This window comes from Paramormyrops kingsleyae, chromosome 14 (assembly GCF_048594095.1).
Source record: "Paramormyrops kingsleyae isolate MSU_618 chromosome 14, PKINGS_0.4, whole genome shotgun sequence".
Lineage (NCBI taxonomy): Eukaryota > Metazoa > Chordata > Actinopteri > Osteoglossiformes > Mormyridae > Paramormyrops > Paramormyrops kingsleyae.
The window spans coordinates 18,804,162-18,829,431 of NC_132810.1; the positions used below are offsets into that span (position 1 = coordinate 18,804,162).

Here is a 25,270-nt window from a genome sequence, read left to right on the forward strand (position 1 = left end):
GGGTACATTATGTGGAAATCTAATTCACCTTGAAGTGTCCTTCTCCCGCTCCTCCCTCCCTCCCTGTCTCTCTCTTCCTCTCTCTCTCTCTCTCTCGCTTTCTTTTTTCTGCCCTTCTCTCCGCTTTGAAAGCACTGTAGAGCAGTTCAAAGGGACGCACGGCCCCCCTGTGCACGCTGCCTGAATGGGGAGCGATAGCAGCTTAGATGCCTCAGAACTTTAATGCACACTTTGCTCATCAAAGAGAGCAACTCGCACTCCCCCCTTCCCAATTAAAACAATGTGGTTTTTGGCAGTGGGTGGGGTGGGGGGGGGCAGGGGGCTGATTTACCGCGGTGGCCTCACAGACATGGTCCAGCTTGCCTCAGTGCATTGCACCTCTGGGAATTTTAATTAGGGACCGTCTCACAACGTTTTGACGATGGATGGGTGTGGCGTTCGTATTGACTGCTTTATTTCTTTGAAAAGTCACCCTGTTTTTTTTTTTTTTTAAAATGTCCTGCTGAATATTTGTGAATGGGCAGGTTAAAGCAGATGTCTGTCTGGCTTTTGTTTTTCAGGTTTTTAAAGGCAGCTCTTTGCGCTGAGAGCTGGTTATGGCAGTTGTGGGATGAGCCCTCGATCCCTGAAGGTGCTCATTGGCCTGCCTTCCGAAGGCCTGCTTAGTATCGCTTTGGCTCAGCCTTGGTTTCCCAGATTTCCCAGTGAGCACCTTATTTCCTGAGGACCTCTATTTGTCTGAAATGTCAACATGGGACAACAAGGGCATCAGTAAGGCTGTGTACAAGCCTGCTGTCTGACACTGGCTTTCTTCCTGGCTGAGCTTGACCTCTGGATGAGGCCCTGGAGCGGCCTGCAGTTCCCCTGCAATTTATCAGATTTTCTGCCCAAAAATTATTTTCATTATTTATTCATTTATTTGCCTGTTTATTTGTTTGCTTAGGGGGTGTGACTGTGCGGCTCCCCCCTCACTTCCTTGTTCTGGTCCGGCTGTGGCTTCTCCCGCCCGCTGTAATTACACGCCCAGGCCGGTGTGAGATTGATCATAGATCCTGGCAGGGGGGGGGGGGGGGTGATTATTCAGTAGGGACGGGTGTTCAGGATGCCTTGCCAGCCTCACGCCCACAAAGCAGTGGCTCCGCTTTCATCGCAGCTGGATGCCCGAGTCACGTCAGCGAGGAATACAACGGGGGGGGGGGGGGGGGGATGGGACAGACAGGGAGAGGAAGGGAGGGAACTGGGGGGAGAGACGGGGGGGGAATGAGAAATGAAGGGGGGGAGAGATGGGGAGTGGAAGGGAGCTGCCTGTGGGGATGGTGTGGAAAAACAGTCAGGCCTGGGGAGGGGGGGGTCACCAGCAGCCCAGCATGACTGCTCGGCTCGAACCCGTGACTCCTCAGTCCCCTTCTCAATCTCGGCATTTCGGTTTCGTTTCGTCTCGTCCCACCAGGGAGACCTTCGGCAAAGGTCAGCCGTGCCTGACATTTTCCCTGGCCTCGTTGATTCCCCCGCTCCCGCCCCCCCCCCCCCCCCGATCTTATTTTTTCAGCAAGCCCTTCTTGCCGGTCTACCCCCCCCCCCCCCCCGCAGCCCCCTTTCTTCCGGTTGGGTCAACGAGCTGTAAATAGTGTCTTCCCCCCCCCCCCCCACACCCCTGCGCTCGCGGGGTGGGGGCATGTGGCAGTTCTCCAGAAGCGGAGACTTGATCTGGGGGGTGTGGGGGGAGCTGAAGGAGAGCTTGAGAGAGCTGGGCACACAGTGTGATGCCTGCCATACTCAGGACACTCCCTACATCACTTCACCCCCCCATCAAGCGATGGCTAGTCACACATGACCAGAAATGCTCCCCTTTCAGGCTTCCTCGTCAGTGTCATGGAGGTACAGCGGTCTGCATCGTCAGTGTCATGGAGGTACAGCGGTCTGCATCGCTTGTTGCTGCCAAGCTCTCGGTCCCAACTCCGCGCCTTTCTGAGCTGGTAATGCTTCTCTGCTCCGCTGATGTCGTTTGCCGGATGTTAGCCGTTAGCTTTCCTTGCAGCTGGTCCGGCATCCACCGCAGGTGCCCGTTACGTCCCTACATCGCACGTCCAGACGTCCAGTGTTTATCACCCGGAGCAGGAATGCTCATGGGCATCCGGGATGCGGCATTTCCGGACGGAGCCAGGGCGACGTGCCAGACTGCCCCCCCCCCCCAGAGCGGAGGTGCTACACGTGCCTTCCCTCTGAATATAGCCCGACAGTGACCCAGTGGTACCAGGTACTGCATGTGTCTTGCAGCGTAGTCTTCTGTAAGACGTGTTAGATATTTTGAGGCTTGCTTGTGCTTGACCAGTGGAGGTCAGAACCGCAGCGCCCCCCCTTGTGTGTTTTACCACCGTGCAGCGGTTGGATCAGGGAGAACGATGGGCAGGAGGACGGCCAGGCCAGAGAAGGCAGCTCTACTTGGGCGCAGGAAGAGCGGCCATGATTCTCTGAATCTCCTAGCTGGACGTCCAGACCTTACTTCTGTCTGCTGGAGCCCAATGTCCATCCAATCAGGCAATGTTTTCCCTGGGGGGTCCGTATCCCCCCCCCCCAACCACCCAATGGGCTGCAGGGGGGACTTTTTATTTATTATTTACTCTGTAATTTTTTCCCATTGTGGTAGGACAAACATGACTTCACCACCACTCCAAAAAATCATCGCGGCATAGCTGTGATGGGGTGAGAGGGGGGGCCGGCTCTCCGTGCCGGGCCCCCAGAGTGGCGCTGATGGTGTGGGGCAGGAATCAAGGGTGTTGGCTGCACTTTCATTCCCCTCACGAAAGCCAGCGATCCTTTTAAAGGGACGCGCAATGTGTTTCCATTTCGGTGTTTTTAAACTGGAAACTGATCCCCCCCCCCCCCCCCCCAGACCGTCCCCTCCCTCCCTGTCTGTGGGGACTACTTGTCGGAATTATGAGCAACTGCCCGTATTGCTTTGTCGATATCGGTGATTGAGCCGAATGAGATACTCGGGTTCTTCGGCACCCCGTGTGGCCACACGGGGCATTGCAGGATCCACCGCGGCTCGTTCTGTTCCCTGTCGTGGGTGGGAAGGCATGCGAGGCAGAGCGGGGGCTCCGTTTGCATGAAGCTCCACTGCGATCGCTCCAGGTGTGAGATGGGACCCCGTGGGAGCGGGATCTGGGATTCCTCCCCCAGCAGCAGCCGATCATATCAAATATAAATAGAATAATAATAACTCAATATAATGATAAAATTAAATAAAATACTTAGCTTTGGTGAATTTTGGTAGATTGCGGTGGGGGCAGGAGGATTTGCGGAGACCAGCGGTCGTCCTCCAGGGCTTAGCAGACATATGAAAACTTATTTGATATATAAAATAAAGAATGAACGTGCTGGATCGGGGGGGGGGGGGCTTCGCAGCTTCCCAGTGTCCTGTGTGGAATTAAGACCACCAGCGGACCTTCTGATCGATCTGCCCGCTCTTGACAGGAAATGCACCCTGGCTGTGCACCCCAACCCCCCCCCCCTTTGGGTTTGGGCTGTCACTGAGCCAGTTCTTATCTTCAGATTTCTTGCCTGTATTGATTGCTATCTGAAGTTTTCTCTCCCCCTCCCCCTCCCCCTTGCTGTCCACCAGGTGTTTATGAAAGTCATTTCAGTTTTATTCCTTACAAATTTATTTACACCCCCCTCCGCTCCCTTCCGAAGGCAAAAGAATAATAATAATAAAATAAAAACGCTGTCAGCCAGACATATTCCAAGGTTAGGGAAATATTTTTCTGGTTGGACTGCATGGGGTTTTTGGGCAGCTGTGGGCATGCAGGGGAGGGGGGGTCAGTTACTAAAAATACGGTCCTCTTCAGTCATCTGATGCAAGCCCCCTGTGCTGTGTGTGCTATGTTTGGCAGCCGCCCCCCCTCTCTTTTTTTTGCTTAAAGTCCAGGCGATTCCATTGGCTGGGCAGCCCATTAACCCATAAACCCATAAAATGTTTTTCCTGCATCTCGGGAATGATCCAAATAACCTAGTTACCAGAGTGCTGGAGTTATGCTGAGGGCCTCCTCCGCGGTCCAGCTGTGTCGTCATATCAGGGCTGCGCGTGTGTGTGTGTGTGTGTATCCGCGTCCGTGTTCCTGCACACATGTACACAGCCTCTGAATATACCCATGCATCTGGCAATGTAACTACTTCGTTGTATTATAATTCCATTCCTGGTGTTTAGGTATATCTTGCTTATCACCCATAATGCAATATCACATACTGGTTCGACTGCTGTCTTGAATCTGTCCCAGGATGGAGACTAACCCTCGGATCGTTTTACGTTTGATGCACTCAGAATAGAGCCCAACAGCGTAGTTATGTTCAAACTCCTTGTGCGATTAGTAATGCCTGAGATGAAAATGGAGGTCAGAGAACCACTCGTTTGAGCTGCTTTTCATCTGCTTATTTCCTGGCTGACTTTATACTCCTTTTTTCCCCCTTTTATCCAAATTTTATTTCTGTAAAGTTTGGTTACTGTGTTTAATGCCTCTTGGCAGCGTCTTAATCTGCCGTCTCTGTGAGATGGAGAGGGTTTTATTTCCTTGGGTGTTAGCGGATCGCTGCGTGAAAAACGCATCTTACTGGAGAGAGAGTCTCAAATATCCTGTCTGAGTTTTCCTTATGTTGCCCTGAAATCAGTTTGAAAGGTAATAACCCCGGGCTCTAGAATCACGAGGGCAACCAGATCCTTTTTTTTGTGTGTGGAATAGTGAGATTTGGGTTAAGTGGGTGAGCTTGGTACCCACCTGCTGTCAGGAATTCCCTGGAAAAATTACCCGCTTCCCTACTTATGTGGAGCGAATTGTGCCATCGCACCGCTAATTTTGCCTGCACCCTGCCTCCCCATAACCCATTCCCCCGCCCCGGCCCCCTCACTGTGGACCATAAATAATGTCCTGTGCCGGCTGGCCTGACCCGGCCCAGTCGCAGAAACAATACTTCATTAAGATAAGTAAATTCCCTTTGCCTTGGATGGCACAGATGGCGCTCTGCACGTTGAAATCGCCGGCCTGACTGCCACACCCCCTCCCTCTCCTTCACAGCCCCCCCCCCCCCCCCACACTCCCTTAAAGGGCCGTACCTGACAGCTGACGTGACGGCCTTCGCGTGCCGGTGTGTGTGGCCCCCTTGCAGAGATGCTGCATGATGGGGGTCTGATTAGCGGCCCACGGCTTGCGAAGTCTGCTGACTTCTGCCTCTCTAAACTGCCCTTTCTGAGCTAAAATGGCCGACAGCTGCTTGGCGGCTGATCTGCTGTCTGACGGACATCATAGCACCTCCCTGGCTGAGTGGACCTACTCTGTTTTGCGTCCCGGATCCTGTTTACCTTCTTACCACGTATATGCCAGTTTGCCCCTTTTTTGTGGCTCATCTTGGGACGTGTGTGGCAGGAAAGCCAATCCTGAACAGCGTAACTTGGCCTGTGTATTCAGTGAAAGATGTAACAAATCCTGTTGGTCAGTTACATTCTTATCTTTGTAGTGTGTTTCTAGTTTGATCTGTCAAGTGGGTCATTCTTGGGCTGTGGCTGTAAGGCTGCCATCCTTACACTGGCACCTATGACATTTCTCTGCTCTGCCATCTCTCATTGGCATCGTTCTTCATTAATTGTACGTGAGCGCTCGTGAATCGCACGCGATCAGAGTCCTGGGCCCCAGATGAGAGCCAGGCGTGGAGATTGATCTGAGGCTGGCCTGCCTCTCCCAGCACTGGCCGGGGACGCCAGCGGCTCTGATCCTACTACTGATTGTAGGTTTTATTGTCATGAAAACCGCCCCAGAGTTTCTCAGGCTCACAGGCGTCCTCGTGTGGGATGCGGTGGCAGAATTGGCCTTTCTCTTCCTCCCCCGATGGGCCTCTTGCCGCACGCGAGTGTGTTATCCATTCACGCAGCCGGCAGCGACGAGTGCGACGCTCAAGGACACGCCGGCAAGGTCTCTCCCCCGTTTCGGGCCAATGGCGTTTGAAGTCCAGCTCCACGGCACTCGACCCCCGGTCCCCCTCTGGAGTCACCCACCGCTCGCGGTTTGGGGAGAAGAAAAATGCGTAAACAAACAGGATAAAGATGGTAGAGCTTCGCCAAGCTGTCGGGAAAACAAATCAGATAAGCTACACTCTCTCTTGCTCGCTCGCTCGCTCTCTCTCTCTCTCTGTTGGAGATGGGGGGGGGGGGTTTGAAAACATGATCTGTGTCCCCCGTAGGCAAAAACACAGGCTGTCAGAATCTCCTTTTAAGTTATTGCCCACAAACAATGACTCTCATCTTCCTGTGAGGTGACGCGCCGTCCTGCTTTTTAATTGATAAAATCCTGCCTGTCGTCCCCAGAGTGGGACCAGGGTGCAAAAAGAGGAAAAAGCTCATCTCCGCCAGGACGCCGCCCTGTGCTTCATCTGCAGAAGAGCTTTTTGGCTTCATTACAGGGGGGAGGAGGATGGATGGAGGCTGGGGTACGAGGGGCCGTGGAGGAGTGGGGGGTTGGGTCCCTGGTGCAGTGCAGAAGCGAGGTCCAGCTCCACCCCCCCCACCCCCACACCTCCAGTCACGATGCCGGGCTAATTTTAACACTTAGCAGCTCATGGATGTTCCTCCAGCAGGCGCTCACTGATTGGCTGAGTGCCGCGATGCTCCTATTGGGCCCCGTGTGTCACGTCACATGACCCAGCGTCCTTAGAACCAAAGTGAAGACATCCACATTTGACACGGTGTACAACGAGCCTCGCTATTGGACGCCACACGTGACATCGAAAGGTGCTCTATTCTGTATTATTTTTACCCAGTGAAGATGAGCGTTTGGTGCCTCGGGTTTCCTAATAACCTGAGTGCTTTCTGTTTGGATTAAGGCAGATTTGCCGAGTATACATCTCTTTCTGCCGCCTGAACTTTAATTGTCTCTCACCTTAATTAATTTTGCCGGTCGTCAGCTTTTAGCTCTTAACGTTTTGCTTTCCATGGATCTGAGCGTCTGATTTGTTCTGCTTTTCCTTGAACAGTTGGGACTTCAGTAAATATGCTCATTTTTTTTCCCTTGCCGTGTTCGCTGGGCATAAAAAAGGCATGGCTTGTTTTTAAAAATAATTGCCATTAATTTCTTTCTCTCTCTCTCTCTCTCGGTCTGCCTGTCTGTCGTTTTTAATACTGCCTTTGTTTCCTTGCTTATAAGGGGAATAAAAAGCCAGAAGTGTGTCTGCCACGGGGGGGGAATCCCTGGGGGGGTGCACGTCGCTGACTGTCCGAGCTGGTGACGCTGTCCACGGTGTGATTATACCCCCCAGGGTTTAGATAGCCTGCCATCAAACACTTTGTCTTTTTAAATATCGAAGCTGCTTGGAGGATGTTTTACCACTGCAGAGCCGGAGCCCCCTGAGAGACCCCTACCGCCTCTCCTCTTTCTCCTTACCTCCCTTTCTCCCTCCCTCGCTTTCCTTTCCTCCTTCCTCTCTGTTCTGGGCTGCATGTCAGGCCCTGAGTTAATCATTCATCAGTATGACATCCTATCTATTTTTATTGGTGTGGGGGACTGTCTCCCTCTTCCTCCCTCTCTCTCTCGCTCTCTCCCTCTTCCCCTCTCTCTCTCGCTGTTTCTCTCTTCCTCCCTTTCTCTCCCTCTTCCTCCCTCTCTCGCTCTCTCCCTCTTCCCTTGTCTCTCTCTCTCGCTGTTTCTCCCTTCCTCCCTCTCTCCCTCTTCCTCCCCACCTTCTCTCTCTCGCTGTTTCTACATTCCTCCCTCTCTCCTTCCCTCTCTCCCTCTTGTTCTTATCCTCCCTCCCTCTCTCCCTATTCCTCCCTCCCTCTTCCTCCCTCCCTCTCTGTCCCTCTCCCTCCCTCTCTCCCTCCATCCCTCTCTCTCTCTCTCTCGCTGTTTCTCCCTTCCTCTCTCTCTCTCGCTGTTTCTCCCTTCCTCTCTCTCTCCCTCTTCCTCCCCACCTTCTCTCTCGCTGTTTCTACATTCCTCCCTCTCTCCTTCCCTCTCTCCCTCTTGTTCTTGTCCTCCCTCCCTCTCTCCCTATTCCTCCCTCCCTCTATGTCCCTCTCCCTCTCTCCCTCCATCCCTCTCTCTCTCTCTCTCTCGCTGTTTCTTCATGCTTCCCTCTTTTCCCCTCTCTCTCCCCCTGTCTCTGTATCCTTTATTCTAAATAGATAAGGGAGAGACACGCAGCATAATCCCCCCCCCCCTTCCTGCCCCGGTTTGGTTTCATTGCTGGGACAGGTTAAAGAAAGCGATATTTAAATTACAAGCAAACGAAGGAGCTGTGGCGGCTGGGGGGGGGGGGGCTAGCAGCAAATGTGAGGTGCGGGATGATTAAAAGGTCTTGTGGGGGATGAGGAGGCCGGCACGGCACCAGGCCTGAATATGCAGCGTGATAAATAGAGGCGAGGCGGGGCGGGTGGGGTGGAGGGGGGTGCCGAGCCCCACCAAGCGCTCTGTCAGGGGAGGGGGGGCAAAAAGAAGATCCTGGGCTTGCAGCCCTTTCTGAGATGTGGAGGTTTTCATTACAGCTTCTCAGACGTTCCTGTTTCCCCTTTCCACACATGCTCACACACACACTCTCCGTCTCCTGCCTGTCCTCCCACTGCTGCTTCTCCCCACCCTGCCCTCCGCCGATGCCCCTTTCCACCCCACTCTACCCCCTCGCACTCCCCCTGCTCCATCTCCCCACCTCACTCTGTACCCCTGCCTCGCCCTCTGCCCCTCCCTGCTGCCTCCCCCTGCCTTGCCCTCCCCCCTCTGCCTCGCCCCGCTGCCTCCCTCTGCCTCGCCCCGCTGCCTCCCCCTGCCTCGCCCCCTCCCTGCTGCCTCCCCCTGCCTTACCCTCCCCCTGCCTCGCCCTCCCCTTCTGCCTCTCCCCGCTGCCTCCCTCTGCCTCTCACCCTCTCTGCTGCCTCCCCCTGCCTCGGCCTCCCCCTGCCTCGCCCTCCCCCTGCCTTGCCCTCTGCCTGTCCCCGCTGCCTTTGTGAGAGGCTGTGGTGGCACGGGTACTTCCAAGGGTCACAGTGATGCCCACACCGGGCATGGGGGTATGTTTTGTCAGATTGCGCTCCCCGAGCCCACCCCATGTGCACATACACACACATAGAGGCACGCTGACATTTCAGAAGCCTGTTTAAATTCGCTCAGAGGCAGGAGTGGGTGGACCCAGAACCCCGCCCCAAAGACACCGTCCCTGCTCTATTTTTTTTTTCTTAACCTTCTTTCCCTGACTCCCCCCCACCCCCCCCCCCTTTTAATTTTACTCCCAGGCTTGATGTGTCGCAACCCGTTCTGCTTAATTAGAATGAGGATGGAAAATAGAAGCCAGAGAGAGAGAGAGAGAAGCTGAGCATGTGAGCAAGAGGGGGGATTGTGGGAGGTTGGTGGGGCTTTAAAAAAGGCGAAAGGAGCCCCCAGATCTAAGGGGGCTGCAGCTGTATTGCTGAAGCAGGGAAAAAGCAGGGGCTGGTTGAGTTAGCTATGGGGTGGGAGGGGTGGTTTCGGGCAGGTTTGGATGGTTGGGTTGCTGTCTTGCCATTGGCTGCCGTGTCTGCTTGTAAGCGGCCCGGGAAGCCAGTGGCAGGGCTGGCTCTGCCTCTTACAGAGCCCTCCGTGGTTCGTCGCCGCTCTCCGGCAGGCAAGCGGAAGTGCGGCCTCGAGGTGTGTGTGTGTGTCTGTGTGTGTGGAAGGCCGGCCTCCTTTGATATGCTGCAGAAACAGCATAGGTTCGAGCTACAAAACTACATATCCCAGCATGCACTATGCCCAGCCAGCCCTCACCACAGTGTCACCCTCTAAACACCCTCCTTCCAGTCCCCCCCCAGTGAGCATGACCCGCCCGCTGCCCTTTACCGGCGCCTCGGTCCCGGTTTGCCGAGGAGAATCGGTCACGGTTAAGGATATTTGATTAAAGCGAACGGGAAACCAAATTCCGGCCCGGCCCCTGGAGCCCCCATCCCCCCCCCGGTTCAGCAAGCGTGTCGGGCGGCCATATTTGCTTGCCGACCTCGGCCCATTTTTCACAATTACACTGGGCTTCCTCGTCGGGTCTCTGGAGGCGGGGGGGTAGTTTGACCACGTCGTGGGGTGGGGGGGGGGAGATGAATGATAGACTTTAATGGAGATCTGATTAGCCAGGCATGGGGGCTTCCACAGCATCTTCCTCTCTGCCCCCACCCTCTCAGTGCCGCTCTGTTCCATCTTCCCTTTCTAAAGCAAAGAGCCGTAAATGCTGTGAGAAACAGTAGGACTTTCCCTCAGTGACTCTCCAAGAACACCGCCCCCCATCCCCCCCCCAACCCTAACCCTAACCCCTCCGCTCGTGTTACTGCCCCATCCTGCCTTTTCCCCTGCCCACCTGAGCGGGTCGAGGCCGCCTCCTGCTCTCCGAGGTCGAGGTGCAGAGTCGCCGTTCCGTCTAACGCCGTTTTTGTCTCCTGCGTGTCCCATACTGACGCAATTAATACCTGTCATTAACCTCCCGGAAATGCTTGAATGGGATGGGGGATTGCAGCTGGGGGGGGGGCTTCATCAGCGCCATGCTGTGCAGATTTTAGAGCGCCTCACTTTCGTCTGCTGTCAACTCCCCCCTCCCCCCCCAGCTGTCTGGGTTTGTAATTTTTGATTCCTTCACTGGAGGGGGGGGGATACTGATGGGAGTGCACTGCTGCCAGTGAATAGTGGTCACAGAATTTTAGCATTTTTGTGCTTTTGTGTCCTTAAAAACACAACATGGGTGAAAAGGATTTTTTGAGGACAAGCGACCTGATTACTGGTCAGAATCAAAGCACCCCCCCCAATCCCTGCCCCCCGACAAAGACACTCCCCTTCCTTAGTTTTCCCACTGTGGGGTGTGATTTGATGGAGTGTGTTTGGGCGAATGCGTGGAACGGGACAAGAGACTGAGGACAATAAGGCCATCCTGCGAGGCGGGGGGGGGGGGGACACAGTACCCCCCACTCCCAATCATTGATTAGTTTGGAGAACAGAAGCAAGCAGGGAGAGAGGGACATAATTGTATGGACTTAATTATGTTTTTTAAAATCTACATCAAAGATAATGAAAGTCCTGGATAGTTCCCAGAATCCTCCAGTGCTTACTCTACCATTTTTCTCCTCCTTTTCTTTTCTTCATTTGTTTTCTATTATACTTTTACCCAGATAGTTTGTTATACCATCCCCCAAAATGGCTCCCTCAGCGAGTGCATCATTATCATGTCGTGTCCTGGCTCCGTGCTTCTCTGTGACGGGGCTCTTCGTCGGCACCGAGTTCCACGTTTTGTAGGTCTTCACGTAAGAAAGGAATCACGGTTAAAACATAGAGTCTCTCTCTTATCTGGTCCCTGTCTCTTGATTCAGTGTTTTGCCCTTTTTGCTGTCTGTTTTTTGCTGTTCTCTTTGCCATCTTGTATTTCTGCACTTTATTTTTTGCCATCTGTTAGCTTGACTGTTAGCCTGACCAAGATACTTCCTTCAGATCCAGTAACTTATAACTTAAGTTTTATGTTTTTTCTTTTTAACCAGTCATACAGTCTTGCACCATGTGTTCTATGCAGCTCCAGTGCAAGTCTGGCCTGCACCTGTGTGTATGTGTGTGTATGTGTGTGTCAGTGTCTCTGGGTCTGTGCCACAGATGTTACTGGCTCAGCCTGCCGGGGCGTGTGTGTGTGTGTGGGTGCGTGTGTTTGTGGGTGCGTGTGTTTGTGGGTGCGTGGGTGCGTGTGTTTGTGGGTGCGTGTGTTTGTGGGTGCGTGTGTTTGTGGGTGCGTGTGTGTGTGTGTGCGCGTGTGTGCGTGCGTGTGCGTGCGTGTGTGTGTGTTTGTGGGTGCGTGTGTGTGTGAGGCTCTTGGGCCTTGTACCTGCGTGTGAATTTTCAGAGAGGCTCTGGCAGTTTATGCCCCCCCCCCCCTCCCTGAGCACCGCGTCCCTTTCCCAGCATCTGTCTTGTCACGGGGAATTTCGCTTCGCTTCGCTGTCACTGTCCCGGCCTGCAGAGGGGGGCCACCCACACTTTAAATGGCTTTTTAAGAGGTCCTGTCCTTGAGTTTGTGCGCATTAAAATCTCTCAGGCCGCACAAGGAGAATTAATAAACAAGCTGGTCCCCGCCTCACCAGGAAGGGGGGGGGCATGCGGGGGGGCTTCTTCGTTGGATTTTTTTTTTATTTCACATTTATTTTATAAACAGACGACGCAAAATGTGCTCGTTCCTCACCTGTCCAACGTGACCTTCCGCATGCAATCCGAGCTTTTACTCTTGCTTCACTTTGACATGTAGACAGACGTGTGTGGGGGGGGGGGGGGCATTAAATTTGACTGCTGTGGCAGGGTCAGAACCAACCCCCAACCCTTCTCAATTTGGCACCACTGTAAGACTGGCTTTGCAGGACCATCTCCCTCACTGCTGCAAGGCTGACTACTTCACCTGCAGGGGGCGCCCTCTCTGTGGTGCCGGCCCCTGTGCCACAGCTGCTGGGTGTGTCAGCTTTGGACTGACAGGAAACTGAGTGGGGGCCTGTCTTTCCGATAAGGATTTCAGGATGCTGCAGCCCTTCAGCTGGCTGCCCCCTGTGTGTTCGTCCCAGGTGTATTTTTGCCATGACTGGGTCCGTGTCTAAGTCCCTGACGTGACACACTCACACCAAATGCCTTGCGCTTCTAACAGGGCTCCCCCTTGTGGCTGTACTGCTGGCTGCATGACTCTGCGATCAAAGTTGAACTACATGGCAGGAAAGATGGCTGTTCACAGCCCTGGATTCCTGTATATTGTTCTAGATAGATTGCACTATTCAGAGTGGCAGATAGAAGGCGCCACTTCGAGCAGCTCAATGTGGGTGGAACCGCTGGCATCGTGGCACGCAAAGACGGGGTGGGAGGTGACGGCTGTGGGAAGGTGGTTTTCAGCTAGAGAGGAAACTTTTTCAAACCTAAGTTTACATTCTCTTTAGTGCATGTTTACATTTGATAATGGAATATCGATGGATAGGATTTATGATCTTATACATTATATTTAACCTCCGAAATGTTTGCTAGTGCGCTGTATGTGCCGCGGTGGCTTGCCATGTGACTGTCTCTGCTGGTTTTAGGGCTTAGCCGCCAGCGATGGTCGTCATCAGCCAAGTGGCAATGACGGCCTGTTTCCATGGACGCAGGTTACATACCTAATCATGCGCACTGTTGAAAATTTACAGCACTGGTCTTTGTCCTCTGAAAGGCGGCAGGATGCTGCACTAGCATAATATCCAGAATCTCCTGCACTGCAAGTGCCTCTTACTTTGCTTTGAAAGTCTGGACATGTGCATTTTCACGTGCTTGTTTTTCAGTATGCTCACAGACATGCATGCTCAGTTCCCAGCAGCCAATCAGAAGTGCTCATTAACCTTGGCCAATCAGCCACAAGCCTCCATTACTTATGGCCTCTGGTGGGGCCAAGAAAACAAGGCCAAGAAAACATTTAAGGCAGTTCAGAACTGCTTAGGCTCTGCACCTGACATCTGGTCTTCTGCTGATGTATGTGTGAAATGGATGTTTGCAGGACTCCTGCTGGAAGCAGAACGTCAGTCCAAAGCGAATGTGGGAAACCATTGTCCTGGCAAGGGAGTGAGCGCACTGTCACGCTGCTCGTCTTGTAGCGGAACGCCAAAGGAGGCGCGGCCCAGGTGGCCAGCGCCGGAGTCGCGATGTTTACCTCTACCTTCATCATCATCATCATCGCCGGTGGGCCCTGTGGGGGTCACACATCATCTTTGTTTTTGTTTTTTTTTTTGCCCAGCAATAATGAGTTTGTCTGTTATTACAGTAACGGCATTTGCACAGTAGTTGTACTCATAACTTTATTATATTTTAATCAACATGAACTGGAAGGAAGACTATGTTCTTGTAAGAGTTAAATGTCATTCAGCGTCGTTTAAATTTTTTAGCCCCTCCCTCCAGAAGTTCAGGCCGTAGGATGGGACTCTGCTTAGGGCTGCTCCACTGCTGAGCCGTTTTCCGTAGAGGCTGGAGAAATATTCCCTTCATTTTATTACCCCCCCCCCAACACCCTTTTATTTATTAACTTGCAGCCTGTGTACACAGACACCCCCGAATGTGCAGCTCACTGCTGAGGGGTCATTTTCATAATCTGGAATAAAGGGGCTCGGCACCCCTGCCTGACCGGCCTCCCAATGCCCCTCGAGGGGGTGGGGGGGGGGTCAGGAGATGGCTTTTTCCCACATCTAGATTCTCAGAGAGGAAAGTTTATTATCCCTGTTGGGACGGGGGGTGAGAGGGGTATTTGCTGCAGAATGTGACAGTTTTGCGAACGCTGGCGAACTTTTCAGACTGCGTGTAGCGGTGTGGTAGCTGCGTGAAGATTCACATGCATGGGGGGGAGGGGGCAAATCTCCCATGTTTTTGTTCCGTTTTCGTCCATGAAGTACATGTTTGTTTGTAGTCGCTGCTTTCACTTCAGGAGGCATGAATTTAATGTCTGACCAGTAAAAACAACAGCCAGCTACTGATGGCCAGTGTAGGGGCTCTGCACACTTTCCCGGCCCATGCTGCCACAAACTAAATCGCTCCGTCAGACTTGTTCACCGAACAGCCGGCTGTCTCAGCAGTATGTATTTTTATATTTAATATTTGCGTGGGATTCCACGTGCAGAGATGCACCGCAGTTTTAAATTGAGTTTGCGTTTTGTTAGCTCCGGCTGTTATTAGCTTTGGCTGGGAGTGTTTTTACATTTTATTTTTTTTTATTGCCTTAAGTGAGAAATGTATTCATGTATTCAAAAACTTGGGTTCCGTTATTGCCTCTGTTTGTTCAGCTTGCTCGTAGTATCTTGATAAAACAGCGTAAACGGTTCACGCGCTGAAGGCCCCGTGAGGCTCATCTCTGCCGTGTTTCATCCTCCACACTGCATCCGGGCGCTGAGTTCGGAGTGCAGTGTTTCCCCACCCAGTCCTTGGGGGCCGACAGACAGTCCATGTTTTTGCTCCCTCCCAGCTGGGAGCAAAAACATGGACTGTCTGCGGGTCCCTGAGAACTGGGTTGGGAAACACTGGATTATAGCCATTCTGGCCTAGAAAGATCAAAGTGCTAGTCTGGTTAGTGGGCTTGGTACTGCCTGTTACCTTCTATGTGGTTGAGCAAAATAATAACAGAAAATCCTCCCATGTTAGGGCAGCAGGTGGCGTGGCAGTTAAGGAAATGGGCTTCAGTGTCGCCTCTGCACCCCAGGAGAGGTCCTGCGTGGGCCCCCCCTCTAGAGAAGTGAAAAGCCACAGCGAAGCGGCTCGCCGTGTGAACAGGTGACAGCTGAGAGTCGCTCCACTTAAAAGTACCAGCTGGGCGACTCGGATGAAAAGAGGAAAGGCAGCTCCTGACCGTCCTCGCTTCCTGGTCCGTCAGGCGGAGGGGGGCTCTTCTGGGGGGAGTGCTGTGCAAGTTTTAAATTCTCAGTCCACATTGAACCTGTTTTTGTTTTCAGACTGTCTCCCATCTGCTAAATAACCCCCCCCCCCCCCCCAATCGCTACCAAAGCTCTCCCTTCCCCTCCCCTCTCCTCCACCACCATCCGCCGTTTCTCCTGGACAAAGAGCAAAGAGTGCTGCCTCTTCAAGGACAATGTCTGTCAAATGATCCCCAGGTGAACGTAAGGGGGGTGTGGAGAGAGTTCTCCTCTCCTCCTGTATGCCACCAAGGGCCATTCTGCCACGAAGTGTCTAGGCCTGAACCTGCGTGGGGTGGGGGGTGGGGGCGGGTGGGGGCGCAGCACAGAAGGGTGCATCCAAAACAAGGCGGCTTCCAGAATCCCTGTCACAGACGTCTGAACACCCTGCCCTGGTTTGGAGTGCTAAGCGACCTCACTTCCTGTCCAGAGGATGACTTTAGGGGCCGATTATGGGCCGTCGCAGGACAAAAACCAGAGCAGCCTGGCGGCCTTTCCAGTTATCCCCCCCAGCTGCAGAGTACAAGTGAGCCGATCACTTACATCCTGTGGGCTCTGCTGTTTTCAAGTCTTAAGTGGCACGTTATTTTTTCTTTCTTTTTTTTTTTGATGATCCTAAAATAATATGGATGCCTGTCAGTGGTATTTCAAGGCTAATCACCCTCGCTGGTTCGTCCCGTGTGAAGAGGACCTTTTTGGTATGGGTTTAATCAGACAGCCTGCGTGCAGTAGAATTAGCGGTCAGATCTGCTTTCACGGGACTCGCAGCCGTCGCTGCGCCATCTGCTGGCCGTTTCTGCAATTGTCATGCAGTGCAGTTTAGCGGCATTATCTTTGAATGATACTAATTTTTGTCTGTCTCTTTTTGCTTTTTGTGAACGCCCATAATTGAACATTCATTGTGAGATAAAGCACATTGTTTCGATGCCGTTCTATCTAAGATGCCCCTCGACGGCTCCCTGGGGAGGTGTTTCTGGCATGTCCGACCAGGAGGAAAGCCCGGGGCAGACCCAGGAGACGCTGGAGAGATTATATCTCTCGGCTGGCCTGGGAGCACCTTGGTGTCCCCTCAGAGGAGCCGGAGGAGGTGGCTGGTGAGAGGGAGGTCTGGGCATCCCTGTTTAGACTGCTACCCCACGGACCCGACCCGGGAAAAGTGGCAGAAGAAGAATGAATGGATGGATAGAAGGGCGGGCTAATATCATATCAAGTTGCATCAGGACTATCATGAATAATTCTCATTTATCACTGGTAAAATAGAAAATGCCATATTTATTTATTGGTATAAGTGCCTGTAATGTGTTATTTGTAAAACAGCCTTTATGGTGTGTGGGTTTTTTCACCCTTGATGTGCTTTATAATGATGTGAAGGCTTTTTTGTTGAAAAGGCCCCATTGTCTTGTACATTACCAGCACTGCCCCCAGCAGTAAAAAAAAAAAAAAGAAAAAAAAAGTCAGGCCCAGTAACTGCTTTCAATTAAAATAGCCATAAAACTGTATTAGATTCACCTTTAATAGGCTCTGTCTTCAGTAATCGTGTCAGGCAGACTGTGTTTATCACGGATTAAAAAAATATTCACTAGCAACTAATTTAAGCATTCAGCACAACAGACTGCGCCCCCCCCCCTCCCCTGCTGAATCTCAGTCCTATTTGTATCGCCACTATAACCTGTTCTACGTTCCTCCAATCGACCGTTGTCTTTTTTGAACGCTGTCTCTGCTGACTCTTTTTGACCGGGTGATCAGTGCAAAATGCTTAAACGAGGCTCCGGGTTTGGGGCTGTAAGTGGAGCCTGTCGACCTGCGTTGCCTGTTTTCACATTCAGTTAGAATCGCGGGGGGGTTAAGGCTGTGTGACACGCTCGTGTGCGATGTAAACAGCTTGCAAAACGGCACGCGACTCCCTGTTTACCTGCCATTAGCTGTCTCTGGTCTCTCATTTTACATTATTTTCTGAAACGCTGGGCGGTGGGGGGCGAATAGTACCCCGCTGTTCGCCACCGACGATGCCGTAGAATAATCAGATGAAGATTTTCAGTTTTTTTCCCCGTGCAGGTCACCAGTGAAGCTGCATTTTCACGAGATGATAAATAGTCGTGTGTAGGGATAAAATCGGCGTGTGCGAGCCGGCTAGCGAGCGATCTGCCTCTCCGCTTTGACGACATGATTTATGTCACGGCGGACCACTTGATGCTGAGTTTTCCCTTAACAATTATAGCATATGTTCCGATGTAACTATGGAAACGAAATTATTTGATACATTTATAGCTCGTATTTATTTTATAGGCAAACGCCACGTGTTGTGTAAGCAGTGACATCAGAGTGCTGCGTTTCGACTGGCTAGCAGCATCGCCATCTCATAATCGAGGAAAAACGTGGGTCCGTTGCTATGAGTACGTGCCGTATTAAATGTTGCCCATTCCTGCTTTTTACGCTCCCGTTGTGGTTTTTGTATTGCGGCTGCCGTTTCGTTTATTGTCTGGCAGCTTTGATGTGCGCTGCGAGGCTGTCATCCCGTGTTTATCGCAGCTCGCTCCTGACGGGGATATGAGACGGCGCGGAGGCTCCGTGACATAGCCTCCTTTGTTTGTTTGTTTGTTCATTCACTGTTTTTGATTACTTTGGGGGGGGGGGGTTGTGTTTGATTTGGAGGGCTGAGGGATTTGGCTGATGGGCATAATGGACTGTGTGGAGCTGGGGGTGGGGCTAAGGTGACATTTTGTCAGGGGGCCCATAATTTCTAGGTGCTCCCCTAACTGGAAGTATGTCTCTGCTGGTCCTTAAGCCAAACCCATCCCCAGGGGTCAGGTGAGCGTTTTCCTACCAGGGGGGCCATCAGGCGTGTCCACCCTCCTGTACGGTCACCATCCTGGCCCCCTGCTCCCGCTGTGAGCCGTGGCTTCATGTCAGCACTTTGTCTCCTGCATCCTTAATAAAGGGGGTGGGGGGGGGGTGGGGTGCTGAGGCCTCTATGCCTTATGTTAACAGAATTCTGATGAATTACCCCCCCCCCCCCGGATGGATGCACCATGGAGCAAGGACTCCTCCAGGACCGTCATTCAAACAGGACAGACTCTGCATACCCCCAGTATTTATGGAGCAGGGCTAAGGGATCCCTTGTGCTTTTTTACAGTGCCATTCGCTGCAAGGGCGGGGTGGGGGGCCGGTGCAGGAAGGAGACAGGAGTGGGGGGATGAAGATGAAAACATAATTTGTCTGATTAGGAGCCCTTTGCTGTCTCTGCCTTTTACTGTTTTTGCTCCTCTTGTCTTCCTGTCCCCCTTATTTTTTGGGCTGAGGTGACTGGCTGGGTCAGTCTTTCTCACCGCCAGACGCTTCAGAAGCTTGGTCTCTACCCCAGTTTGCTCAGGGTAGTTTGAAGGAGCCGGATGGATGCGCTCGGGGGACGAAAACGCTTCAGAAGCGAAGCGTCACGGTGCCAAAAAACTGCTCCCATATTCTTGTCCGTAAACGCGTGACACTGGGAGTGCAGGGCAGCCACAGGTGATGGTTCTTGGCTGATGGGCGGAGCTCTGCTCTCTAACCAGGCAAGTCAAAGGATGTCCGGAGAGAAACCCCACCCCCCCATGGGCAGCGCCGCAGCAGCCAGCCCCCATAAGCATGCCGATCTGGAGCATTCTCCACGATGCGTGACTCACGGCTCTCTGGCTTTGGCCGGGCCGCTATCGATCCTGCCCCCCTCTCCTGATGGATCGCTCCGGCAAACATTTTGACAGGATGGGATTGGGGGATGAGCTTGCAAGGCACCAATCAAATCGTTGTCTGGATTATTTAGTCTCTGTCTATTTTTGTATGTATGATTTTTATTTCTTACGATGAAGCTTGACAGCGATCTGCACTTCAGACAGAATCTGATCCCTCACCTTCATAGGAGAGCAGTTCAGGTGGAGATGTTTACAAAGGCAAGCGAGAATCTCACACGACAATTATTCAGTATTTTTTCAAATCTTTAGAAACCTTGAAATGTGATTTGTGCCCCCCCCCACCCCCATCTTCTCCCGTCCTTTCTTTTTCTTTTGCAAATGGTGACCTTTTTACAGAGGTTAAACTGAGATATGTCGCAGTTCCTCTGTTCTTGCATTCCACTGGCATACGCCCCCCCTCCGTGTCACTGAAGGCTAATGGGAAGAACTTTTTGGCAGATATCATGCCGATGGGGGGAAGAACTGAAGCAGGAGGGGGGGTGCGGCCAGTGAAGTGAGCATGAGTGTGTGGTTAGAGGTGTGTGGGGGGGGGGGGGTAAAATCGCAAAGCACTTAAATACATAAATAAGTCTCATACGGTTTGTGGGTGGTTGTCCTCAAGGAAGTGCCTGAGTAGAATGGAACCAGGGAGGTGGGTGTCACCCATCCCAGTCATGAATGTAAGGTGTAATGAAAACCTTTTGTTTTGCTGCGGGAACCATTTTTTCAGGCCCCACAAGGAGAAATTCAATTTAATAAAAATCTGTGACTGTAATCAAAACATGTAAAAATGCCAATAGTCTTGTATTTTGTTTGGTTACTTATGGTTAAGGTTAGGGCTGGGTTAAGGGTGTCATTGCTGGAATTAGGGTTTTTCCCCATAGAAATAATTTATGGTACCCAAAAAGATGTGAATAGAAACGTGTGCGCGCGTGTGTGTGTGTGTGTGTGTGTGTGCGTGTGTGTGTGTGTGCGAGCGTGCGTGCGTGCGTGCGTGTGTGTGTGTGTGTGGTTTTTTTTCCAGTTTCTTCCTTGGCGTGTCGTCAGTCAGCATCGCAGGCCGTGGTTTGTTGGTTTTTCATTACCCCTCTTTTCTAACCATAAACCGCTTTAATGACGCGGAGGCTCTGCCTGCCCCATTTCTGTGCAGCCGCCACGGCTGCTGCTTTTCTTCTTTCACTCTTTTTGTCGTTTATGGGTTGCCTGTTGTCGGGAGGCAGCGGGGCCCCCCCAGAGGTGGCACGGCGGGGGCCCCGGGGCCCGCTCGCTCTTATCGGGGGGTCTGGAGGCGCGGCCCAGTTCGCTCACTTTGAGTCCGGGGCTTTGAAACGGCAAACAAAAGGCAGCTGAGCGGCCGGGCTGCTTTCTTTTCTTTTCTTTTAAATAAAGAGGAATGTCTTGTTTGAGTTTAGATATAATGATGTCTCTTAGGTCTAGAACAGACGCCGGCCGCATCCTGATCTGCAGGCGCCTGCACATCCTGACGGAGCTTTGCTGGTTCTAACCCGTCGAGTTTGGAGCCCGTCGATCACTTTTTCTCGAGCTGGTGGTTTGAAGCTCAGGGCCCCCCCCCGTTAGACGTAAACTTTTACCGGATGGGTGGGCGATGTTCAGTCCTCCACAGAGGGAGGAAGCAGGCCGGGTGTCTGCTGTGTTGCACTCTTACCGCCATGACTAGTCATGCTGTGCGATCTCTCCTGGTATCCCGATGCCTCTGTCAAACTAAATTGGATGGGCTTTTGGCCAGCAGTCGGTAATTAGCGCTAATTGGGGTTCTGAATTGAGAGGCAGTGCGGTGGATGCTCTCAGAAAGTGTGCCATGTTTACAGCGCCGCTTTGGGGGTGGGGGAGGGCGGGGCAGGAGGGAGCAGTTATGGTGTTATGAAAGTAATGGTGTTTTCAGGTGTATTTAATAAGCAAGAATACGAAGACCGCTATGTGTAGGGGGGGGGAATGGGGCCGTCCAATTGCATGCAATATCACCTGCAGAGAATGCGTGGCGCTTTGTGGTCTTTGACACGATGATGAGGGTTTTATATTTGGGGTGTGACCTCGGAGGGGCCGGGGGGGTGCCTCTGAGCAGGAAGGGTGAGGGGTGTGTGGCGGGTGCGGGAGGATGGGACTTCGGTCTCCGTGTTAAGCTCTTCTAGGCTTCACCCAGAGCAGACGCAGCCTCACCTGCCCCACACTGCGCCTACGCCTTAACAAACGCAGCTGAAGGCGTATCTGCGTCTCGCTTCTGCTGCCTATTCCAGGTGACTCATTGAGACGTTCATTAGGGCATTTTTTCTGTAGCCATTGACCCTCCTTTGAAAGACAGTCGCCTGCGTTGAATTTACTGGGTGTCTTCCCAGTTTTCCACTGTCCTGCGGACGGGGCCCAGGGAATGTCCCGTACGTCCCACGCCCCTTGTGTTCTGGCCTTAACATTGTACCAGTTTTTGTGTCGGGAGATTCCTGATCTAAAGGTGCAATTGACGATGACAGCTGTGTGACGCTGTCACTCAGGCATGCCGGGAACCAGAGACGCCGTCCCCTGGGCACACCGCAGACAGTCTGTACTCTTAATTAAGCGTGCAGAAGTTCTGTTTATAACTCTGAATTACTTATCCCGCTGTGTCCTGTTTGCTGATGTTTAATCGCAGCTTCGTTCAGCTGTTTGCCAGTGAGACGACTCTCAATCCTGAACCCCCCCCCTCTGCCTCGCCACTGCGTGGGGAGGGCAGGGTTTTCATAATGGGCTGGATGGTTGCCCCTTCAAGAAACCAGTCTCCAGGCCCCAGCTTAGTAATCCCCAGATTCAAATTAAACATGAAGTTAAGTGGGTAGTAGGTGGTGACAGACGGGTAGCATTTAGCAGTGACAGTATGTTCAGACACAATGAGTAAATAAAAATCCTGAGTGTTTCTGACAGTGGTTATTATTCCTGTCTCTCTTCCTTTGGAGGGGGTATGCGGATGCCCTCACACTGCGGTCACATGATTGGAGGCTTTACATCAAACGAGCGCTTGTCATGAAACTGGAGACAAAGAACTAATTACCTGCCACCGGGAACGGACACGCTAATTAGCCGTGCGGCCGGGATTCCGAACTTGACGTCACCGTGGGCTGACAAGCACGTGACCTCTCCCCGCTGTGCCCCCGCCGGGCCCCCGCTTTGCGTCTGACGGCCGTCAGGGCGCCGAGACAGTGACGCCACTTGGCCCCGACGTCAGCTCGGGATTCGACGCTCCGGTTTCTCCGGGCCGAGGGGCTGCCGAAAATATCCTGTAATTCTGCGAGACTTTTTGCCCGGTTGTCAGACAAGTGGCCCAAAGCCTGCGGGAAACTGTCAGCCGCGATCGCTTCCAAAGAAGCGCGAGAGTTCCGCCTTCACGCCGATTCGGAGCAGCTGCCTCAGATTTACCAGCAGAGCTACCCAGAATTCCAGGCGGGCCTGAAAAAGTTTTTGTACAGCACTGTAAAGCCCTATGCCTCGCACTCACTGTCTTGGTCTAGTGGCAGTAAGCTCTCCGCATGTCACTGGTCAAACCCAGTGCCAGACAGCCTTCTGTCTTCTGCCCCCCCCGACTTGCTCCATGTGGAATGGGGGCATCAGGGGGCGACCCGAAGAAGGGTCTTCTCATGCTGTGTCAGGCTGTCCCATGGGGGCGGAAGACTAAAACAGGGATGGTAATTACAGCACGGCCCCTACTGACCCCGTCGCATGGACTCCTGGGGTCTGCCGCTGCCGTAAGGCCTCTCGAGCCAGCCTCTTGTGCCTGTGTGCTTAGCGGGTGGCCTCGTCTCACAAGCTCATTAGCCGTGCTCAATCTGTACCCAACCCTGTACCCACCGCCTGTTACACTTTGCTGATTATTAATGCATATTGCTAATTAGCCCAATAGCCACAGTAGCTATAGTGCTATATGCCAGAGTTGGGTAATGATGTTTGTTTCGCTTTGCTAATTAGTCCTTGCATTGGCGTAGCAGCAGTTAGCCAAATAGTCACGGTAGCTATAGTGCTGTTTGCTAGCATTAGGTTGTGACGTTTGTTTTGTATTGCTAATTAGCCCTTGCGTTAGCGTAGCAGCAGTTTAGCTGGATAGCTATAGTGCTACGTGTCTGAGTTAGATGGAGATGTTATTTTTTTGTTGCGGGAATGTGTTCATTAATAAAAGTGGGTGTTGTCTTAATTTCTTTGCTGCAGTACAGGTCTGTGTGGGGGCGAAATTCAACAGGGGGCAAATAGTTGCAGAAAAGTCAGCGCAGCGCTTCCCTCCGGCTCCCCGGCCTAAAGTTAAGCGTTTGGTGCGTCAGCGGACAGGCCGTCAGCTTCCCCACACCAGTGACCCCTTCCTCCAGGCCGGTCGTATCCGGTCCTGCCTCTGGGAGGGCCGCAGGGCCTGACGGAATCCTGCGGACGCTGATGGTGTTTGGGCGAGCGGCGACTTTAAGTAATTAAATGCAGCGCTGCGATACGACGGGGAGCAGGGGCCCAGTGGCCTCCCCAGGCACAGCTGGGACCCCCCCCTTTCGTCTTGATGATGCATCTCCACCAGGAGCTTGGGAAGGCTCTGAAAGTGCGTCCAGTTTTAATAAAAACAGGCTTTATACTGTCCTTACGAGAGCTAACACTTTTACCCAAAGTGGGTCAGACTTTCGGGGGCATTTTATGTGGGCGGTGCTGATGATAATCTAACCACCCCAAATACCAGTCAGCATGTGGGAGGATCATCCCAGGCAGTGCAGCATGACACACACACACACACACACAGATACTCAAAACCACCGTCAAGCATGTCGAGGAATTTAGAGATGCCAATTAACCTAACCGCGCGTTTGGCGACAGTGCTAACAGTCCCACTGAGAGGAAAAAAAAGAAATAAACCACAAGCCTTCGCCTCAGCTACTCAGGACCTTAAAGGTTCCTTGCCGCTTGGTTCCCCCCCCCCCCCCACATGAGATCTCACTCCAGACGCTTCCCTCGTGAAGCTCCTCGGTGGTGGAATGAGTTCCTGCTCCACGTCCAGTCATCAGACTCCCTCTCCACCTTCAAGAAACTCCCCTTCTATTCCATTAGTCCCTCTCCGAACCTGAGTGACGGTTGGACACCCTTGCCTAGTCATATTAGGGTTCTGCTTTAACAGTTATACCTTCTTACCTGGGCCCTCATTGTAAGCTCAGCCTAACTACAAATGTCTTGCTGACTCCTTGATGGCGTGAATATTTGCAATGTGCTGTTTGCCGCGCGGTAAGTCGTTTCGGACAAAAACGTCTGCTAAAAATGTAAATGTAAAATACGTAAGAACAATATCTGCGGGAAAAATGTAAAATGCTGTGAACCGTATTGAGAGAGAGTGGTGTGGGCTGTGTGAAAAGCCCCCCCACACACACACACTGCGACGCCCCCCTCCGGCACGACAGGAAGTGTGGTGGCAGGTCGAGGTGCGCAGTAAAGAGCGGCACCCCAGCGCATAACGAGGACGCCGCAGGCTCGGGGAGGGCGTTTCCCAGTGAAGAGGCTATTATCACCTGGCTATTTTTATTATTATGACAATTACACGCTTCAGGAGCGGATTAAGCGATACGCGGCACCGACTGGGAGCAGTTGACAGCTATTTGGAGACTCAATGCACAGAACAATTTGCAGCGCTGAGGCTGAGAAATTGGATCTGGGCCACATTGGAAAGGGACCAGAGCACTGAAAATTTGGACAGGGCCGTAGTTTGCCACACTAGGCACTCCGGGAAGGCTCCGCCGGGTCTTGCCACCGCGCTGCTTTCTCGCCCCCGCTGGGCAATACGAGATGTTTCCCCTCCCTGTAAGCAAGTGGTGAACCATCGTTTTATGGTCTAATGGCATCCCTGACTGAAGCCTGTTCACTCTTAACCTTGGGCTTATTTGAAGTTCATCCATCTGTTTTGTGTAAGATCCAGTAAGGGGTCACTGTGATACTGGGACCTATTGCAGGGCATGCCCTGCAGGGGGCGCCAGTCCGGCGCAGCACTCATTTGTACAGTGTGGCCATTTAGAGACATAAGTCTGCTATGCCACCTGTTTCTGGGCTTTGGGGAGAGCATTCAAACACACTGTGCTGGGGGCGGGAATCGAACCCACAACTGGGGGCGTGAGGCTATAGCACTGCCTCTTAAACTAAA

The 25,270-nt window shown here is 52.6% G+C and overlaps 1 protein-coding gene across 1 annotated transcript in view; it reads left to right on the forward strand.

Moving 5' to 3' along the window:
• Window positions 1-25,270, forward strand: part of arid1b (AT-rich interactive domain 1B) — a 103,846-nt gene that overhangs the window by 47,274 nt on the left and 31,302 nt on the right.